This window comes from Caloenas nicobarica, chromosome 20, assembly GCF_036013445.1.
Source record: "Caloenas nicobarica isolate bCalNic1 chromosome 20, bCalNic1.hap1, whole genome shotgun sequence".
Taxonomy (NCBI): domain Eukaryota; kingdom Metazoa; phylum Chordata; class Aves; order Columbiformes; family Columbidae; genus Caloenas; species Caloenas nicobarica.
The window spans coordinates 536959-553193 of NC_088264.1; positions in this window are offsets into that span (position 1 = coordinate 536959).

Here is a 16235-nt window from a genome sequence, read left to right on the forward strand (position 1 = left end):
CTCTGACTGGACAAAGTCCCAGACAACAGAATTGAGTTGACTGTACCTTCGGCAGGAAGGCTGACAGAAGTGATGTCCAGACACCCTTTCTAACCTCAATTATTCTGTGATTCTGTTATTATGCTGACAACAAGAATAGTGATTTTTTGTGGTTTTTCTATCATTTTATTATTTTTCTGCTTCTTTTTCACTCCAGATTGGCCTGAACGTGGCTTTTAGGAGGTGTCTTAGGCAGAAAACACCCCCAGAGATTCATTTCAGAATTATCCAAATTGCTGTTTGTCTAGAAGTGAAAGGTTTCATAATATTTTTCTGTCAGCTTTTCGCTGATCTTCTTTTAGTGGTTTAGATCACATTCAAATTGGAAGTATTATCTCAAATTGAATTCAAAGCATTTGTGCCATATACTGACATCAGTATTATTGTTTCTTCAAGAAATGGTTTGTTTGTGAGAATATTACTAAAGACTGGATGAGATGATGACTATGTTCTTGCAAACCTTCTCCTTATGATTTTGACATTTTGTTGTATCATGAAGTATTATGGTCTTTTGCAGCAAGAGACTTGAAGATAGACTTACTTAGGCTGACATGATTTAGACACTTATAATAATGCATATTCAGGACCTGAATTGTTATCTTTCCGTTCTGTCAATGTATTAACATTTCCACTGACGTTTGTTTTTTAGTGATTTTCTTCACATAGCATACATTATAAAAAATTGGAAAGAATGTAGTAAAGCGAAATGCTTCCAGTATATAATAATATAGATGGCAGTGCAGGGTCAAGCAATTAGTAATAGTATAACCCTGGCTAGGTATAAAATATGCATTAAAGTAATAGAAAAAGTAAGTTAAATGCATCTGATATTAAAACGGTTCATTTAGTGAACAATTTAGTGAAATATTAAAGTAGTTATAATCTGTGAGAGGACATTGAACCATCAATTTATAGTAAAGTTCAAATTTAGCTGAGATTTTCTTCAATGGACAGAGACAGATTTCAACCTCACTTGCATATCTTCATATCAAGTGGTAGAAATCTAAAGCTGGTGCTTTGAGCCAGAACTCGAAGGACATCTGGAAAACAGAATATAGTTTAATATATTTATCTTTGATTATGTAATTGATTAATACGAGGTATCTCCAAAACTTTTAAACCTGTCAAGACACCTAGTTATATCGGTATTTGGAGAAATAACTGACATTTTTCTAAGGAGATTCATAGAAGTGGAGCTCTGCAGTCTCTTAAATTTCTCCACAGCTTCCCTCTAGGTTTGATTCTCCAGAGAAAAGAACTCTACATTTTTGTAAGCATACCTGTTTAGATGCTAAACTTATGACTTCTGCATTTTTTCTGTCTATAAACGTCAATTCTACTTTTTCCATGTGTATCTTCTGAATATTTCTGTCGAGGAAAATGGACTAAAGCAGGAAGGGCCATTAACAAAAATCTCTTATCATTTCCAGATATGTTGTTTGTATTACATCACATTGACTTTTGGTAGGGTCTTTCATTAGAGTCAATACAAAGTTTTAAGATATAACAACCTGCACAAATCAAAAATTTGAAAAGAACTTGAAAATGCTTTGGAAGCTGGTAAATAATCACACCACAGAATACGTAAGCTCCCTTTTATACAAGTCTGCAAAGCTTACTGTCTAGGAATTAAATTTTAATTAATAAGAAGGTATCATCCCGAAGTCAAATAAAGGTGAATATACAATGGATTTTTTACATTGTGGTCTTCATTTACTTTAATTTTAAATTCTAGTCCAGCCATAAGATGCAAATTGAAACAACCTGAGAGTGAGCTTCAGAAGTCTCGTGCCTTATACGACACGGCTCTCCATTACATTTTTATTTTTGTGCATCATAATTTAGTTCTAAAACTTTTACATGTTTTGCAGCCTAAGATCCACCAAGAAGCCCCCGGATAAAAAAAGCGGCCTGCAACTAAGGTCTAAGGGTAAAGATGTTTATACCTTTCTCTGACCACAAGTATAAACCCAAAATTTAGTACTAGCTGTTTCTACAAGAAATCACCATTGTGATGACATCTCATCAACTGACACTGCACAGAAATGGCAGGTTTCTTTTTACGTTTATATTTATTGGCAGTAAATTGAATTCATTAAATTCCCAGAGTTGAGACTTTTTTTGTCAATGACACAAGGCCATGATGATCTATGTATTTCATGATCAAACCCTTGTAATGAACAGACAGGTCAAAATATCCCCTGTTGTGGTTTGATTGCCGGGTGACAATAAAACCATGGCAGATGTATTGTTAACCTCCTCTCCCCCACCTTCCCCCTTCAGCCCCTCCCTCTCCCCCCTTCCCACTAAGGACAGGCGATTGGGAGGGAAAGGACAGAGAGAAGAGAACTGGAAAAAATTAAAAATGTTTTATTAATGCTACTAATAAAAATAGAGAAAGTAATACAAAATATACAAAACCAATCTTGAAAGTCCCGGCAACTGCTCCGGCAGATGTGGGGCCGGCACCCGAAATCCTGGACTGGACTCTGCAGCCAACTGGAGCTGGATTCAGTCTGTCACTGGGCCTCAGTTCTCAGGGACAACTCACAAGGTCCTCTCCCAATGTCGGCCATAAGGAAAAGGGGCAAAATCCTCGTGATTCCCCACTTTTATAGGAAGTATGACGTGAATGGGATGGAATACTTTAATTGGTCAGTTTTCAGTTCACCTCCTGCTTGCACATCTCGCAGGATGCATCATTATCTATGACCTTGCATTCCATTGCTACGTCTACCAAAACAGGTACCTAACTTTCAGGAAAACTGCAGTTAGTAAGAAGACTTTAGCTGACAGGGAAATTCACTAAAAGAGAAATCTGGTTTTAACAAAACCAGGACATTCCACCCCTTATGACATGCCATTGATGGCATGCTTAGACCTTATCAATACAATCTAATTAATTACTACTACTGTATATATATATACACATATGCACATATATACACAGGTGTAATTCATCATTCTCTTAGTCCGTGGTCCATCCTTCAAAAAGTTCTTTAAGTTCATTTATCACAACAGTCTCCCAGGGCAGGAAAAAATGGTACATTTAGTGCATCTCATGACCACTGTTTGTGGGTTAAAGACATCAACTTCGAAGAAGTCGTCCAGTGCCACTCGTAAAGGCTAGCTCTGGTTTCATCTCCACTGTCTTGATCTGAAAGACACTTATTAAACATTGTTAGTATGGCAATTAACATAATGCAGTTCAGTATTGAATATTTTCACCTAAAATCAAATCCCCTTGGGGTACACACCGAACTTCTCCATCCTTAAGCATCACCCACCAGGTGCTGCCAGGTCCTTGGGCAAAAACAATCTCACAAATGGGCTTGCCTTTGCCTGAGGCAGGAGTAACCCAGACTGCCTTTCCTAACATATTTTTCGTGTGTACTACAAGGACTTTATATCCTTCTACAGTACGTAGAATTTCTGATTGTGCAGGCCCGGCTCAAGTGGTTGATCCCCTAGTGGTGACCAACCAAGTGGCTTTTGCTAAATGTGAATCCCAGTTTTTAAAGGTTCCACCAGCCAGTGCCTTTAGTGTAGTTTTTAACAAACCATTGTACCTTTCAATTTTCCCAGAAGCTGGTGCATGACATGGAATGTGATATACCCACTCAATACCATGTTCTTTGGCCCAATTGTCTACAAGACTGTTTTTGAAATGAGTACCATTGTCGGATTCAATTCTTTCTGGCGTACCATGTCACCAAAGGACTTGCTTTTCAAGGCCCAAGATCATATTTCAGGCTGTAGCATGGGGTACAGCATATGTTTCCAACCATCCAGTGGTTGCTTCTACCATTGTAAGTGCATAGCGCTTACCTTGACGTGTTTGTGGAAGTGTAATATAATCAATCTGCCAAGCCTCTCCATACTTATACTTTAACCATTGCCCCCCATACCATGCAGGCTTTAAACTTTTAGCCTGTTTGATTTTGGCGCAAGTTTCACATTCATGAATAACCTGTGAAACAGTGTCCATAGATAAGTCCACCCCTCGATCATGAGCCCATTTATATGTTGCATCTCTACCTTGATACCCTGAAGCATCATGAGCCCACCGAGCTAGGAAAAGTTCACTTTTATGTTGCCAGTCCAAGTCCACTTCATCTACTTTAATCTTAGCAGCTTGATCCCCTTGTTGGTTGTTTTGATATTCCTCGGTGGCTTGACTTTGAGGCACATGAGCATCTACATGACGAACTTTCACAGGCAGTCCCTCTAGCCGAGCGGCAATGTCTTGCCACAGTGTGGCAGCCCAAATGGGTTTACCTCTGCCTTGCCAGTTGCTTTTCTTCCATTGCTGTAGCCACCCCCACAAGGCATTTGCTACTATCCATGAGTGAGTGTAGAGATAAGGTATTGGCCACTTTTCTCATTCAGAAATGTCCGAGGCCAGCTGGATGGCTTTTACTTCTGCAAATTGACTAGATTCACCCTGTCCTTCACTGGCTTCTGTAACTCGTCATGTGGGACTCCACACAGCAGCTTTCCACCTTCAGTGTTTTCCTACAAGACGGCAGGATCCATCTGTGAATAGTGCATACTGCTTTTCAGTCTCTGAAAGGGTATTATACGGTGGTGCTTCTTCAGCACTTGTTACTTCCTCCTCGTCTGGAGACATCCCAAAGTCTTTACTTTCTGGCCAGTCCATAATCACTTCTAAGATCCCTGGGCGATTGGGACTCCCAATTCGAGCTCGTTGCGTGACCAATGCAATCCATTTACTCCACGTAGCTTCGGCTGGATTATGTGTAGAGGGAACCTTCCGTTTAAACATCCAGCTCAGCACCGGCAGTCGAGGTGCCGGGAGGAGCTGTGCTTCAGTACCAATCACTTCTGAAGCGGCTCGGACTCCCTCATAAGCTGCAAGTATTTCCTTTTCAGTTGGAGTATAGTTGGCCTTAGATCCTTTGTATCCTCGACTCCAAAAACCTAAGGGTCGACCTCGGGTTTCTCCTGGTGCCTTCAGCCAGAGGCTCCAGGTAGGACCATTATCTCTGGCCACAGTGTAGAGCACATTTTTAACATCTAGTCCAGTCCGAACTAGTCCAAGGGCCACCGCATGAGTTATCTCACGCTTAATTTGTTCAAAGCCTTGTCGTTGTTCAGGGCCCCACTCAAACTGGTTCTTTTTACGAGTCGCTCGATAGAGAGGGCTCACAATCTGGCTGTAGTCAGGAATATGCATTCTCCAAAAACATACAATGTCCAAGCAAGTCTGTGTCTCCTTTTTATTAGTAGGTGGAGACATAGCTGTAATTTTGTTGATCATGTCCATTGGGATCTGACGACGACCATCTTGCCATTTTATTCCTAAAAACTGAATCTCTCGTGCAGTTGCCTTGACCTTGCCTCATTTTATGGCAAAACCAGCATCCAAAAGAATATGAATTATTCTCTCACCTTTCTCAAAGACTTCTTTCTCTGTGTTGCCCCATACAACGATGTCATCAATATACTGCAAGTGTTCTGGAGCTTTACCTTCTTCCAGCGTGGCTTGGATCAGTCCATAGCAGATGATAGGACTGTATTTCCGCCCCTGGGGCAAGCGATTCCACATGTACTGGATGCCCCTCCAGGTGAAAGCAAACTACGGCCTGCATTCTGCAGCTAAAGGGATAGAGAAAAATGCATTAGCAATGTCAATGGTGGCATACCACTTAGTTGCCTTTGACTCCAGTTCCAATTGCAGTTCTAGCATATCAGGCACAGCAGCACTCAACGGTGGCATAACTTCATTCAGGCCACGATAGTCTACAGTTAGTCTCCATTGGTCACTAGACTTACGCACTGGCCAAACTGGGCTGTTAAATGTGAGTGAGTCTTACTGATCACACCCTGGCTTTCCAGTTGACGAATCAACTTCTGGATAGGAATCAAAGAGTCTCGATTGGTACGATATTGTCAGCGATGCACCATCGTGGTAGCAATTGGCACCTGCTGATCATCAACCATCAGCAGTCCTACAACAGAAGGGTCATCTGAAATACCAGGCAAATCAGACAGCTGTTCAATTTTCTCAGTGTCCACAGCTGCTATACCAAATGCCCACCTATATCCTTTTGGGTCCTTAAAATACCCTCTCCTGAGGTAGTCTATGCCAAGGATGCACGGAGTATCTGGGCCAGTCACAATGGGATGCTTTTGCCAGTTTTTTCCTGTTAGGCTCATTTCAGTCTCTACAACAGTCAGCTCCTGGAATCCCCCAGTCACTCCAACAATATTGACGGGTTGTGTTCCTTTATACTTGGAAGGAATTGTCGTGCACGGAGAACCGGTGTCCACCAAAGTTTTATACTCCTTGGGGGTGTGTTGTACCAGGCCATCATATCTGTACAGTCCAATAAACTCTGTTATCCCTTTCCTCCACCTGGCTGGAGGCAGGGCACCACTAATCTCTGTCTTGCACAGTCTCTAAGTGTGAATTAGAGGTTCCATCAAGAGCATCAGAATCTCTTCTGCCCCTTTTGTAAGCTGGAGCAGCCATTTTCCTAGGAGCTTTTCCTTTTAACTCATGTAATTGTTCTTGAAGTTCTGAGGTAGGTCTTCCATGCCATCTATTCATGTTTTCTCCCTGCTCACGCAGGAGGAACCACATTGAACCTCTTTTTGTGGACTGCCTCCATCCTCTGTCTTGGGATTGGAAGCGCCTTCTCCTAATAGCTGAAACATAGGTTTGTGCAGGTCGTGAATGGTACGTGTCTTCTCTGAGTGCTTTGATTTCTTGCAACAGCTTTTCAAACTGGTCACCAGATTTTTCACACGGTCTCTCCACAGCAGAGACATAAGTCCGTAGAGAACCACCAAGGCTGTCCTCGTAGTCTCGGAGCTGCTCAGTCACGTCAGAAACCCTTTGTCTACCAGTGGCTGCCCAGATCATTCCTGCCAATGACTTAGCATATGCAGGTGGTGCACTTTGTACAAATCTGCGCCACATAGGTCATGTACAATCAATTCTATCTGGGTCTGTCCCCTCTTGGCTGTTTGGCCCAAAATAGATGATCTCTCGCACAGCTAATTCTCTCAGGAACTGGATGCCTCTCTCCATAGTATTCCATTTCCCTAATGTGCATATGCAATCTTCCTTGTAGGGAAATCTTACTTTCATAGCTGTTAGGAGTCGGGTCCGGAGGGTAGCGGAGTTGTGCTCTCTTGAAATTGCCCTATCAATGGTGGAATCTTTTGACAGAGATCCCAGCTGCTTGGCTTCATCCCAGCATCGGAGCAACCAGGTTACAATATTCTCACCTTCGCGACGACTATAGTCTTTTCACAGATCTCTCAGGTCACCTGGAGAAAAGGACCGAGTAGCGGTCACTTCCTCTCCTCCCTGCGCTGATGGTGCCCCTTGGGTTGATGTTGGCCCTGTGCCATCATCTACTGGCCCTTTGCCATCACCTGCTAGCCCTTTGCCATCACCTGCAGCACGAGTAGTCTTTCTTGTGACTTTCTTACAACCGGCAACTGATGCAGATATGAGCTCACCATCCTTTGAATTATTTCCAGAGTCTGGATGACTGTCACTGGCATTGGCGTAATCACAGTGTTTGTTATGATTACAACATGGGGAATGACCTATTAGAGAGCAGTGTAGGGGAAAGGGACCTGAGGGTCCTGGGGACAGCAGGATGACCATGAGCCAGCACTGTGCCCTTGTGGCCAAGAAGGCCAATGGCATCCTGGGGTGTATTAGAAGGGGGGTGGTCAGTAGGTCGAGAGAGGTTCTCCTTCCCCTCTACTCTGCCCTGGTGAGACCTCACCTGGAATATTGTGTCCAGTTCTGGGCCCCTCAGTTCCAGAAGGACAGGGAACTGCTGGAGAGAGTCCAGCGCAGGGCCACAAAGATGCTGAAGGGAGTGGAGCATCTCCCTTATGAGGAAAGGCTGAGGAGCTGGGGCTCTTTAGCTTGGAGAAGAAGAGACTGAGGGGTGACCTCATTAATGTTTATAAATATATAAAGGGTGGGTGTCACGAGGATGGAGGCAGGCTCTTCTCAGTGACAACCAACAGTAAGACAAGGGGTAATGGGTTCAAGCTGGAACACAAGAGGTTCCACTTAAATTTGAGAAGAAACTTCTTCTCAGTGAGGGTGATGGAACACTGGAACAGGCTGCCCAGGGAGGTTGTGGATTCTCCTTCTCTGGAGACATTCAAAACCTGCCTGGACGCCTTCCTGTGTAACCTCACCTGGGTGTTCCTGCCCTGGCAGGGGGATTGGACTAGATGATCTTTCGAGGTCCCTTCCAATCCCCAACATTCTGTGAACAGCAACAGTGCCCAGTGTGTGAGGAAGGAGGGGCTGCCTTGTTAGCCCTTGAGGCTGGAGGAGTAACAGTATCTACAGTGGAGGAGGCAGCAGCAACCTTGGCAGCCGGAGCTTGAGCTGGTGGAGCCACCGCAGTGTCTGTGATCAGGAGGGCAGTGACTGCAGCCTTAGCTGCCTTTCGTTTTGAGCGGCTCGGAGTGCTTTTTGCCTCAGCAGACGCAACGCAAGTCTCAGGACTCAAAAGAGATGCGAACATCCTATTTAACCTCATTTCTCTTAACACTAGCACAAACATAAGCATAGTCAGCAAGACAAATAGCACCATTATAGTTCTATCAAAGCTCCAAGGATATTCAAAGCTCTCAAAAACATTTGTAAACTGTCCTAGCAAGAAAGCGAAAGTATTGTTAGTCATCCTTTCTAAAACACATAGCTGTATTGCTCTTTTATCTCTCCTGGAGGTTTTTCAAGGTAAAGGAGAAACGAGTAGAAATTCATTATCGGCTGCAGTATAATGCAGTAAACCAGTGCCAAACCGCACAGTATCATCATAACCATCGTCCAGTTTCTTGTTGTTATATAATATAGACATCGATTCATGAAGAATGCCCAACACAGGTAGGGAACTATGGAACACAATGTACAAAATAACTGATACAACTTAGGCCACAGTATCTTTAAAACAATGTAATTCACTCTGCCTTAATGACACTAGATAATGTCCGAAGCACACAGACCCCCGAGTCTCACAACTCTATGAGTTGGCACCATGCCAAGAAAATTCAAAGGTACGTCAGAGCACTGGGAAAGAAAAAATCTCCAAATTTACCACTTTTTAGTGCCAAATTTTAACCCTTTCTGCGCCCCATGTTGGGCACCAATCATCTGTCGTGGTTTGATTGCGGGGTGACAATAAAACCGTGGCAGATGTATTGTTAACCCCCTCTCCTCCCTTCCCCCTTCAGCCCCTCCCTCTCCCCCCTTCCCACTAAGGACAGGCGATTGGGAGGGAAAGAAGGACAGAGAGAAGAGAGTTGGAAAAAATTAAAAATGTTTAACTAATGCTACTAATGGAAATAGAGAAAGTAATACAAAATATACAAAACCAATCTTGAAGGTCCTGGCAACTGCTCCGGCAGATGTGGGGCCGGCACCCGAAATCCTGGACTGGACTCTGCAGCCAACCGGAGCTGGATTCAGTCTGTCACTGGGCCTCAGTTCTCAGGGACAACTCACAAGGTCCTCTCCCAATGTCGGCCATAAGGAAAAGGGGCGAAATCCTCGTGATTCTCCACTTTTATAGGAAGTATGACATGAATGGGATGGAATACTTTAATTGGTCAGTTTTCAGTTCACCTGCTGCTTGCACATCTCGCAGGATGCATCGTTATCAATGACCTTGCATTCCATTGCTACGTCTACCAAAACAGGTACCTAACTTTCAGGAAAACTGCAGTTAGTAAGAAGACTTTAGCTGACAGGGAAATTCACTAAAAGAGAAACCTGTTTTTAACAAAACCAGGACATCCCCACAGCCAGTAGCAGATTCGTGCACTCAGAAAGAGTGACACATTTGGCTTACTGCCTGTTCCCAGAAATGCGCTGGCAATGCTCCATTTCTCCTGACTTGTGTGGGAAACTCTGCCTCAAAGTATGATAAACCAAAACAAATGAATACTTCAGACAGGAAGTCATCACTCCAAAACGTTTAGTACTTCGCATTAGAAAGTAAAATGCAGCAACGAAGTATATCGTGATGATCTTTAAAACCTTTTCCTGATGAATAAGGGCACCTGACAGTCTAGGTTAAGACTATTAAAAATATGAAGTCTATTAAAGAGTAATATATTTGCAGACAGAAGATACACAGTATCAAGAGGAAGGTGCATTTCTTTATGATACAGCAAGATCATTTCAAGCTTGGGTCATATTTTCAAAATGTCTAGCAATTCAGAGGCCAGAACATTTTAGAAAAGAAGTCTTATTTCTGAAAAAGGACTGTGCTCATATTCATTCTGGCATAAAACAGCACAAAAGTTTACACATACAAACCTGCATCAATACAAATACTAGCCACCTTGGGAACAATGAGATAATATATTCTTTGATGTTCTATTCATTAGATCCCTTGGCAAGTGGAAGACAGATTTAAGAGGAAAATATGTTCAACTCATAATTAAGGCTTCAAAGACACAGTAGGAAAGGCAATCATTCAAGAAATTTACCACTTTCAGATTTTTTTAAAAAGTAGAATACAGAAGAAAAATAGTAATGTTACAGTACATTTTCTAAGGGCAAAAATAAAATGTCTTTCATACAGACAATTTTACATAACAATGGTCATAATACAGATAGGAACAGAAGGTTTTACTTGGTGTTATCAAATATTGTCTAAAATATGAAGCAGGAAAAAAACTAAATGTCAGCAAAAAAGACAGACACAACTTTAAGTGAAAATATATTCCTGACGTACATTCATTCATTTGTACAGTGATCTAAATGAGTATTATTGAATTTTCATTAGTTTATGGCCCTTAAGCCATGTGAATAGTGCTAAAAATCCTGCAACAGACTTCAGAGTAGCTTTTCTGTTTGTATCGTTAATGTCACGTGTAGTTTACGTTTATGCCTTGTAATTAAAGCTTTTTAACATTTTCCTCATTTTAAAGTTAAACTAACATGTTCACATACTTAAAAATTCATACTTACAGCAGGCTTAATGAAGCGTATTGTTAAGGAATTAGATGGTTTTGATCTACAACCTCCAGCACTCTCTCAGGTTGTCATTTTCAACAATTCCTACCGTCTGGGATCTTAGCAACTTACTACCTACTATTTTGCAAGTGCCTCATGCAGCAGAACCAAGAACATACTCTGCAAGGATTATTACATTATTTCCCCCTTAGATTAGTAACTGTTTCACCTCTATTGCTGCAACATTTCACCGTGCTGTAGAAAAGTTCTGTATTTTTTCCCATTAGAAATCCATCAAATGCAGGCTTGCTTTTCATATTTCACATTATTCAAATCTGAAAATCCTTCCCACCACCATTGCTCTCAAAGGACTATTTACCTGAAAATATTGCTAAGGTGCTAAAACCTCCTTATGAGTTTCGAGACAAATATATGTATTTATGGAGGAAAAATCCAATAATGTAGTAGTTCTCTGTAAAGGGCTGTAAGTACTGAACAGTAGAAGCTTGTGTTTTCCATAAGGTTGATCTTGTGGGAGAAAAGGAGGTAAAAACAAGTTAAAAGCCAATGAGAACTTAATTCATTGAAAGATCCCCTAAAGTTTTATCAGAGAAGAGATTTAAAAATAAAACAAAGTAAAAGACTAGCCGTGTCTTTTAAAAAGACAATAAACATCCACAATACTGGTATGTAACTCTAGTTTCTTATTGGTTTGTATCCCTTCTTCTTTCAAACTAAATCTGTCAAGATTATTTCTAGCACAATCTTTGTCGGAACTGGTTTTCTGCCTCAGTGAATTTCAAGGTATAACCACCAAAGTGATTTTCTGAATACATATCTTTGTATGGTGAAACCTGGGCTATTTTAACAACAAAACCAAATTGCCCTTCAACATAAGTTTGGTTTGAAAGATTTATATTTGTTTGTTTCTTTGTCTCCAGTCTCTCAGCACAACCTGTAGCCTGGTGGTGAAATGCAGTGCTGAATTGTGCTGCCCAAATCCTTTACATGAGCTTAAAGCTGAGTCAGCATTGACAAGTTTGGGCTAAATGCTGTTGTGGAAACTTTGTCTTCATCTCTTTATCATTCTCCATCAGAGATAAAGAGTTGAAAGAAAAAAAAAGGCAAGACTCAATTATCCTAAAACTAACTTATTGTCCTATGATTATAAAGGTTTTCCTACTACATTCCATCATGAACTCAAATGCCAATCCTCAAATTTCAGTTACTAGGGGCTTTACATGCTTTTGACGTGTCTACAGAGTAGCTGAGGAACAAAGAATATATTCTACAGAATCCTGCCAAAATCTGAGTAAGAAACAAACCTCACATATTTCCTTCAACTGTATATATTCCAAATTAGCCTCAAGGAAAATACGGAGTAATTGTGCCAGAGCAAGATCAACATGATAGTTTGGCCAAGTTTGGCCAAGAGGTTACTCCCTTCAGCAGGAGGCAGATCTTCTGCTCATAACTTTCAACAAACCTGAAGTGTTATATGCGTCTGCACTGAAAGAGGTAACAACTGGATCATTTCTGGCTGATGTATTTATCCTTCTACAACTGAAAATACCATAAAAGTGTTTGCCTATTACAAGAAGTCTAAAAGAAATTCCTTTGAATTTGGATTTAGGTTAGATACAACATTACTGCATAATGTCTTATAATTATCAGTTAGGGCTATGTAATTTCTCTTATAAGCTTCAATGAACACTACCTTGAATATAATGTGTACAAAATACCTGAATTAATTCACTCCTGCAATGTGTGAATTCTTGACAGAGAAGGAAAAGAAAGGGTATTTTTCAGCCTTTTAAGGTAGTTTTTGACTTCATACTACCAAGAAGAAAGAGTATAATTTTTCTTTTCTTGTGTGTGTGCTTATAAGTGTGAATTAGGCGATTAGGTAGTCTGACCTATCATATATGACTTTTAAAAGCTAAGCTCAAATATCAAGTGCATAAGAAGGCAGAACTGGACTGCAGTGGCACTAATTTGAGGAGTCAAATGAAACTGTTCAGGCAAAAATTTTGAATATAGAATTAAATTGGATAGACACGAGTCGTACCATGGCATTTCTTTTTCAGAGCTGCACAAGCACTCATTTTAGACTGCATTGTTATACATATATGTACACACAAATATATATATCTATATATATATGAAGTCTATGTAGATAGCAACCCTCTATATACTTATATATAAATATCTCAAATAATGAATCAATTCTTTTCAAATTATGATATGAAGAAGTATGTTTAAATCTGTCACAATATGAGTGGGTCTGTCCACATTTTCACAGCAGCCCTTCTAACGGGTTGAATACTAGTCAGTACCAGTAGCAAGAACAGTGAACTTCATCAAACCGAAGTCAGCACTGCTTCTTTTCTCAGGGCATCTGTAATTTTTTTTTTCTTTTTTTTGTTACTATTCAACCAGCACCACAAAGAAGTCTGTCAGTCCCGTTCTTGTATATGAACCAGTGATTTGGAACAACTGCTTTGGAAAGTCTAATTGAAGCGCTTCTCTTCAAAAATGGTCCGATGAAATGTCTAAAGCTGGCTGGAATTTTTAATCGCTGATTGAATGCAATTACTGTGAACTTCAGGAAGAATTATATTCAATAAGTTATAGAAACTGACTTGTACATACTTCTGTAGAAGACAGACTAATTAAAAATGGAAGTCACTATGAGAAAGAAATTGTAATGAAACACTAGTTTTACTTTTCACAAACTTCGTATTTGTTCATTTAATATAAAGCCCATAATGTAATGTCACATGTTCTTTGATAAGCATTTTTAGGAAGAAAGTTTACATATTTCTTATGTAAAATCCTATTTTATAAGAGATAGCGAGTGGTGGTGGGGAGGGATGCAACAGAAATTTAACCTTGAATGCTAACATTATTAGCTTTATTAAAAACAACACAATAAATAACTTATTGCTATGAACATTTAATGTCTTGCTTTCAATCTTGTGGCTTTTCCATCAGCTAAATTTAGATGTCTTTAGGACCTACAAGAATTTGTGTTATTCCTTTTATTTTAGAAACCTACTTTTCTACATACATCCAAATCAGTTTCAAGGAAAATAAGGTCTATTCTTATAATAGAACTTACAGGGATATTATCTTGAAATGAAGTGGATGTTAATATTTCTTTCAAAAATACAAAAACATTTCTTCTTTAAGTGAATTGTTGGCTTTTCTAAACTCAGTATCACAGATGAAATAAAAAGTTTAACAAACAAAATATAATTTGTAAAAATTCTGTAGCATGGAAAATTGAGGGCTATGAGAATCCAGCCCTTTGGTAGGCATCAGTCATACTAATACTAGTGGAGCTGTCTTTAGAGGAAAATGTTGTCTAGCATAAGCAAAGGCTGTCTTCATGGAAGTCAGTGAAGTGTAATCATAGAAGAATTATGCTTTACACTTTAAGGTTGCCATTAACAGCCCTGAGAATAACAAAAAACAAAACAAAACAAAACCAAAAAAACACTAAATCAAACAAACCCCAAAACTACACACACAAACACAAAAAACCCACCCAAATCATCATAGTCTTCCTATTCATAAACCTTTAGACCATATTAATTCAGATAACGGTACATGAAACCAAATATTATAATATTATAATATCCTTGACTTGGTGGAGGATGCTGCTGCCTTTTACCAGGAGGATCAGTAACCCAAACATAATTGTGTCTGCTCTGGTAATAATTTCTTTGTATTTATGCATAGATTCTAGGTGTCATGGATAAACACTCTAAAATGTGCATTGTGAAATACAATGGACTGAAAAACCTGGTTAATTAGTGCATTTATAAATACATCTTCCTCAATCACCTTGGAGAAGAGATATACACCAGATATCTTCATCTCTCTCTTACGATCTGCCTACAATATGACTGATTGGAAATAGTACTGTCTCATTAGGGAACACACGAAAAGATGCAATATGAATTGCATCGCTTTTTTTAAGAACTCTAGGATGACTTTTTTGGACAGAAATTTATTTTCAGTAGGCGCTTAACAGGTGGTGTACTCCTTTTCCTGTTGCTCAACATACCTAAATAGCAATGAAAGGGCAGAAATTCTTGCATTCTCAGTATGCAAAAAGAAGACAATTTTTACTTATGTCACTCAGTGTAGCTACTCTTCATAAATGCCATTTTGAGGAATTTGATAGATAGTGACTAGATTAAAGGGAAGCAGACTACCTGAATTAAGATTTTCTCAGAAGTATGAGCTGACCCATGAGACCTGGCCAATTATCTGGCTTCTTGAAGGCAGATATGCCAGAATCTAAACATATAGAATAGTTTCAGTTGGAAGTGACCTTTAAAGATCAAGTCCATCACCCTTGCCATGAGGAGGGACATCTTTCACATAGAATCATTGATTCTATCATGGTTTTGGTTGGGAGGGACCATAGAAAGACTATATTATAACTTCTAGTAGTTTCTAGACAAAAGGAGCTCTGCGCTGATTGTTCAAGAAAATGCCAGAATCTTATGACAGCTTTTCCTAAGTTACTTTATTTAGCTTAATTTCTCCCCATAAGAATCCATCCCTGTTCTCGCAGCAACTGGATCACTAGTGCTTCAGCAAAATTCTGCCCTGCCGCATCCTCAACAGGGGTAGTTTTGCATGTGTTATTTAATCAGTCCTACAAGAAGTCTGATGGGAAGTTGGGCTCTTCCATAACCTCCTGATGTATCTTCCAGAGGGATTTTAGATGAGTAAATGAAGTTCTTATGAGGTTATTTTACAGTAATAGTCATTGAATTAGAGTGAATCAACTGGCTAGCTTCAGGCTGGATTCAATGCTATTTGGCCTGACAATTTTGTTTCAAGGGGAAATTTCACTTCCACTTCCATTAGGTAACAGAGAAAAAAAGTGAGGTGGGCTTCTAGGCTACATCTGCACTGTGACCAAACAAGCAGACTCCACACAGAACACTACAGGAATCTTAGTTCCGGGTTTTTGACTCAAAACTTAGTGGTCCCAAGGTGGATCAGAAGTTACATCTCAAATACATGCCTCTACATCCTAAAGCAATTAATAATGATTTGTTGCCCTTGTAGCTTTCATTCTAGCACATTTCCTAAATTCTTTAGGATATAATTCTGTAATCATTAGTGGCATTATATAATTCAAAACAAGAAAAAAAAGTGTAAGTGGAAAAGTATTTTGTACTTAGTATAACCTTAGTTATAAGTA